This window comes from Acomys minous (genome assembly GCF_964271855.1).
Source record: "Acomys minous genome assembly, chromosome: 3".
Lineage (NCBI taxonomy): Eukaryota > Metazoa > Chordata > Mammalia > Rodentia > Muridae > Acomys > Acomys minous.
Genome location: NC_140485.1, coordinates 105,645,172 through 105,651,843, shown reverse-complemented (window position 1 = coordinate 105,651,843; position 6,672 = coordinate 105,645,172).

The window sequence follows — 6,672 nt, the reverse complement described above, 5'->3', positions numbered from 1 at the left end:
ATATGGTATATACTCACTTCTAATTGGACACTAGCCCAAAAGGCATGTCCCATGAAAATATTCACTTACCAAGAGATTAGGACAGATATGAGGACATCCTAATGAAACTCTAGGTAAGAGAAATATAGGAGATGTGGAAATACAAGGAACCAGATGGTCCTAGAAACGTACAAGAAGAACATCTTGATGAGTGGATCAGGGCTCAGGGGGGTCTGCTCAAACTATTGCACTAACCAAGGACAATACAAGTAGTAAACATCAAACCCCTACTCTGATGTAGACAATGGACAGGGCACTCTCCACAGTTATGTGGAGAATGGGGACTGATTCTGACACGAACTCTGGTGCCCCATATTTGACCACTTCCCTTTGGTGGAGAGGCCTAGTGGCACTCAAAGAAAGAAAAAGCAGGCTACCAAGATGAGACTTGATAGCCTATGACCATATAGTGGGGGAGGAGGTCCTCCTCGTTCTTAGACCTAGGCAAGGGGAATAGGGTGAAAGCGGGAGGGAGGGAGGAACGGGAAGATACAAGTGATGGGATAACAATTGAGTTGTAATCTGAATAAATTAATAAAATTAAAAAAATAAAAAAATACTGATTTTAATATATTGAACCACCCCAGCATCTTTGGATGAAGCCTACTTAATCATGGTGGATAGAGTGTGTGATGCATCCTTAGACTGAACTGCACAAACCACAAGTCTGAGTGGAACAAAGACCTCAACATAAAGCCTTATTCATTGAACTTGATAAGAGACAAAGTAGGTTATAGCTGTGAACACATTGACACAGGAGACTAAGATCAACAATTAAGAAATGGAACCTCATTTAACTGAAAACCTTCTGTAACAAAAAGGACACCATCAATAGAACAAAGTGGCAGCCTACATACAGAATGGGAAAAGATTTTTACTAACTCCACATCAGATAAAGAACTAATCCATTAAGAATGTGATACATATGTACACAGAATTCTCAATAAAGAAATCTAAAATGGCTGAGGAACACATACGAAATGTTCAACATCCTTAGCCGTCAGGGAAATGCAAAGCAAAGCTATTTTGAGATTCTATCCTCCACCCGTTATAAAGCCTGAGATCAATGATACAAGTTAAACTTCGTTCTGGTGAAGATCGAGGCAAGGGGAACACTCCTTCATTGCTGTGGGGAGTGCAAATTTGTACAGCAACTATGGAAATACAATATGGTGGATCCTCCAAAAGTTGAGAATCAATCTACCCTAAGACCTAGCTGTACTACTCCTATGTGTATGTCCAAAGGACTCTGTTGTACCACAGGACACTTTCAAACACGTTGATGGCTGCTTTACTCAGAGTAGCTAGAAACTGGAAAGAGCCCAGATGTCCATTAATTAAAAGAACGAGTGAAGAAAATGTGGTATCTTTACATGTTGTAATATTACTATTCTGCTAAAAAAAACAAAAGCAAGAAAATAAAATCATGAAACTTGCAGGCTAATAGATGGAGCTAGGAAAAAGTCATTCTATGTGAAGCAACCAGACTCAGAAAGAAAATATGCTATGTATTCACGTATAAATGGATATGAGTCATTAAGTAAATGACATCCAAGCTACAATCGATGGACCTGGAGAAGTTAGGTAATGAGGAAGATTCTAGGAAAAATGCTTGGATCTCCCTGAAAGGGGGAAATAGAACTGGGTAGACATAGGAGGTTGGGAATAGGAATGAAACTATTACTACTATGTGGGGTGGGGGAAGATGGGGTGCTGGGAGAGTGCAGGGAGAAATGGCTGGAAGTGGATAGGGCATTGAGGTGTGGAAACATAGTGCAGAAGAACCTTCCTGAAATCTATGAAGATGATCCTAATAGGGACTAGTAATGGCGGATATGGAGCGTCAACTGTCCAACTTTTGTACCCATGAAAGGGTCCCAGGGCTGAAACTAAGTTACATGCAATTGAGCAATTGGCCAAGGGGGGGCCTATGGAAATTCTGAAATGACTCATGCTGTTGCTAAGGCAAAAGGTTGCTCTCTGTAAACTGATATCTAGCCCCCATGGCTGTGAACAATGCCCCCACAACTCACTGAATATAGAAGTAGAGTTGGTGCCTACATGAAGCCCTCACCAACACATTCTAGTCTCTGTGGTGAGGGAAAGTACTCTGTAGGTCATCTGAAATAGAAACACAGACACCAACCCAGCCACAAAACCTTTGGCTTTTAATCTGTTCTGCCTGCAAAATATGCTGGGGGCAATGGTGGCACAGAACTCGTGGGAGTAGCCAACCATTGTCTGATTTGACCTAAGACCAACTCCATGAGAAGGAACCCATATCCGATAGTGTTTGGATAACCAAGAACAAGAAAATAGATAGCTCAGAGACATAGGGTAAAATCAAATGTTACTATTCTTCAAGAAACAAATCAATAAAATGATTCCTAATTGTATCCTGTTATATATACCGATCAGTGCCTTATCCAGTCATCATCAGAGATGCTTCTTCTGGCACTAGATGAGAACAGATGCAGAGAACCACAGCCAGACATTATATGGAGCCACAGTGTAAATTGGAAATGTCCATCAAATCCCTCCTCTCTGAGCTCAGGAACTCCTGTGGAAGAGGAGGTGGAAAGATTGTAAGAGCCAGAGGGGATAGGGATATCAAACACTGAAAAATGTCTCTTGAATCAACTAAGCAAGGTATATATTAGCTCTTAGAGACTGAAGCAGCAAGCATGGGAACTGTGGGAATCTGTGCAAGCTCCTTTGTGTGTGTGTGCGCGCACGTACACACACACACACACACACACACACACACACACACACACACACACACACACACACACATTATAGCTTTCAGCTTAGTATTTCTATGGGAGTCCTGAGTATGAGTATAAGTGGGTTTCTGGCTCTTTTGCTCGCTCTTGGGACTATTTTTTTTTTTCCTGTTGGGTTGCCATATCCAACTTCTATATGATAGTTTTCCCCTTCATCTTATTATATTTTATTTTGTCATGTTTGAGTGTTATCTTTTAGAAGGCTATTCTTTTCTAATGAGAGACAGTAGATGCAGAGGTGAGGTGAGGTGAGGTGAGGTGAGGTGAGGTGAGGTGGGGAAGAACTGAGAGGATTAGATGAAGGGGAAACTGTAAGCAGGATGTATTGTATGAGAAGAAAATTTATTTTCAGTAAATGAAAAAATAGGAAAATGATGAAAATAAAAGATAGAGAAGGAAGATGAAGATAAGGAAAAGAAAGATGAGCAGGATGAGGAAAAGAAGAAGAGGAGGAAGAGGAGGAGGAGGAGGAGGAAAAGAGGAGGAGGAAGAAGAGGAGGAGAAGGAGGAGAAGGAGGAGGTGAAGGAAGAGGAGGAGGAGGAGTCCACAAACCTACTTAGACTGAAGTGTAACTTATGAACATTTGTATCCATGGCATTATTTCATCACTGGTGTATATGGACTATAGCTATCTGCATCCCCCAAGATAAAGGATTCAAGGGGACATCCGTACAGCTTCTTCCTTGGTTAAATGAATTAAAAGTACTTTATGGATTTGTATGTAGCAACTATAATAAAAAAGTCAATTGCTCTGCTGAGCCACAAGGTCTATCTTAAGATAGTCACAAAGTTGTTAGGTGTTAATACAAGAGTAAGAGCTACTGAGAAGAAATCAGCCTCTTAGTGTGATGCCTTATTTGTTTAAATCATTTCATAATAATTAAAGAAACAACAAATAAAATAAAGCCTAACAGTTGAGGTATATTACTGTCATTTCTTTGCTCTGTAATGTTTGTGGGTCAAGCGTTGCTCTTGTCTGTATTCAGCCCTTGGGAAAGTTAAGAAGCAGAACTATAGAAACTCCCAATATCAAAAACAGAGCCTTGACCCATTTAATGACTAGAAGTGGACCGTTTGAAAACCACAGGGGGAACAAAGTGTCAGTAAGTAGGGTGCGTGCTATTAGCTTTGCTGTATAGACAAAATCTGAGGGCAAAAAAATCAGTTGAGTAAGTCAAAGAGTCAGGCTCACACTTTTCTCATAAGAAAGCAGAGGCTTTTCTTTATGCATGCACGTCTTGAAGGGGCATGGTAGCATATTCTATGATTAGCACTGGGAATTCTCCCGGTGAGCTGCTATTCAAATCTTCTTCTTATAAGTTTTCTCCATAAAAAGAGGGACTGTGTATCTAAGGCGATGTGAGGTACCATGCACGTTTTTGGAGGTTTTCAGCATCTTTAAATACATTTGTGGTTGTCTGTGTCTTGGGACATAACATGTTAACTATCTTCACTGCCTTTGATATCCTCAGAAAAGGCCAGATGCCAAACACAGGGGCCAAAGATAAAGACTATGACACGTGGGTCAATTTATTTCATCTTGCATACATTTTACTTCCCAGCTTTTCATAAAATAATGGTTATATAAAATTTTTGGCAGCCTGCTATCCTTCCTCTGAGTGCCACCAGGCCTCCTATTCCAGGGGTCATGGTCAAATATGGGGCACCAGAGATCATGTGAAAGGCAGACTGCACTCTCCACTCAACTGTGGAGAATGTCCTGTTTATTTGGCTAGATCTGGGTAGGGGTTTGAAGTTTACTTCCCTATTGTCCTTGGCTGGTGCCATAGTTTGAGTAGGACCCCTGGGCCCAAATCTACCTTGATACCCTATGAGCATATACAGGGGGAAGAAGTCCCCCTCAGTCACAGTCATAGGGGAGGGGAGTAAGGGGAAAATGGGAGGGAGGGAGGAATGGGAGGATACAAGGGATGGGTTAACCATTGAGATGTAATATAAATAAATTAATAAAAAAATTGAAAAAAAATTATCCTATTACTTATAGAGTGTACTGTTATAGAAGTATCTTCTTGAAAATGCAGTCTAAACAGTATACATAATTTACTTTGGTTGGCACCGATGCACACCAATTTGGAAAGATATTAGTCTTATTAATAAGAACTGTGATTTTTTTAAAAAATGAAAATTGATTCTTCTCTCATATAATACATTCTGAGCACATTTTGTCCTCTCTCTACTCCTGTAAGCTTTCTCCTATTTATACTCACCCCTGTATCCTCTTCCCCTTTTTGTCTCCTATCAGAAAAAAATCAGGCTTCCATGAGACAACTTGACAAAGCAAAACACAGTAAGACAAGGCAAAGGCCCCTCACTGAAGCTAAACACAGTAACCTAACAAGAATCCTAAGAGCAGACAAAAGGATCAAATACTCACTCTGACTATTAAAAGCCCCACAAAATCATCTAACTAATAGCCACAATGTGTGTGCTGAGGACTGAGTGCAGCCCTCTGCCAGGTCTATGCTTACTGCTTCCATCTTTTGGGAGCCCATTTGAGCCTTGCTTAGTTGATTCTGTGTGCCATGCTCTCCTCCTGTCTTTGACCCCTCTAACTCCTAAAATTTTCTACCCTCTCTTCTATGGGATTCCTAGAGCTCCAAAAGGTCAGATCCAATGGAGACCTCCTATTTAGACTTTTTTTTCTCCATAAATTCTGGCTGTGGGTCTTTGCATCCACTACTATCTGATGACCACCTGATGATGACTGAACAGGGCACCAATCTATGAGTATAACAGAACATTATTAGGAGTCATTTCATTATTTTTTTTAGACTACTCATGTTTGTTTATACCATAGGTCTGTGGGATATCTAGTCTCTTGTTCCTGGCCATCCTAGCAGAATTGGCATGGGCTCCCTCTCATTGAATAGGCCTCAGGTTAAATCAGACATTGGTTGGCTACTTCCACAAGTTTTGCTCCACCATTAGTCCTGCACAACTTGCAGGCAGGATAGAACGTGGGTCAAAGGTTTGGCCCTTAAGTTTCCTACTTTATTGCCACATATTTTCTTTAACCTCATGTGGCTAAGAATCTAATACATATTAAATATAATCTAATATGTATAGTTTCTCCAACCATAGTTTCCACATAGTCTCATACTCTTTATCTGACAATTCTGAATAATCCTGTGAATTTTTAAAAAATAAAATAAAATATTATTTGTTGTTGAGAGTCCTGGGCCAGAGAATAAGGGAATACACAGAGATATAGATGATCTGAAACATATTTGCGAATCAGTTCGTGTTGAGATCATTTTTTATCAAGATAGAATAATGGAAACTGTCTAAATTCTGGTGAACTTACACACAGATTTTAAACTATATATTGGTAGATCCAGATGTATTTACATGCTTTTATATTTATTATCTAGCACCTTGCTGGACATGTATCAAAAATTAAATTGTTTATTTGCTGTAGTTATAATTAATAGATGAATGAATTGTAAGGAATAAATTCTCAGAATTTTTCAATTTTTAATTATTAATCTAGTGACCAAAATATCCTTATTTCAAACAATAGGTTTTAAAATATCAATATACTGCAGAACAGTTAATGGGTAGTAAGTAATAAATGCATTACTTCAAAGATATACTTTTCTTATGAGAAAATTTAGTGTCCTTTCTTCACACTTTCTAATAATAAAACTGTACAATCACTAATTATAGTCACTACAGCATAAAGGACCTGTTGTGCTTACTCCAATGTCCTAACTTGATTTATGTATCCTTTGGGTAGCATATTCTCAAACCATTCTCACCAACCAATATCCCTTTTGGGTGAACATATTCCTAAGTATTGTTTAATTGGTAAATGTTTTTTTCCTG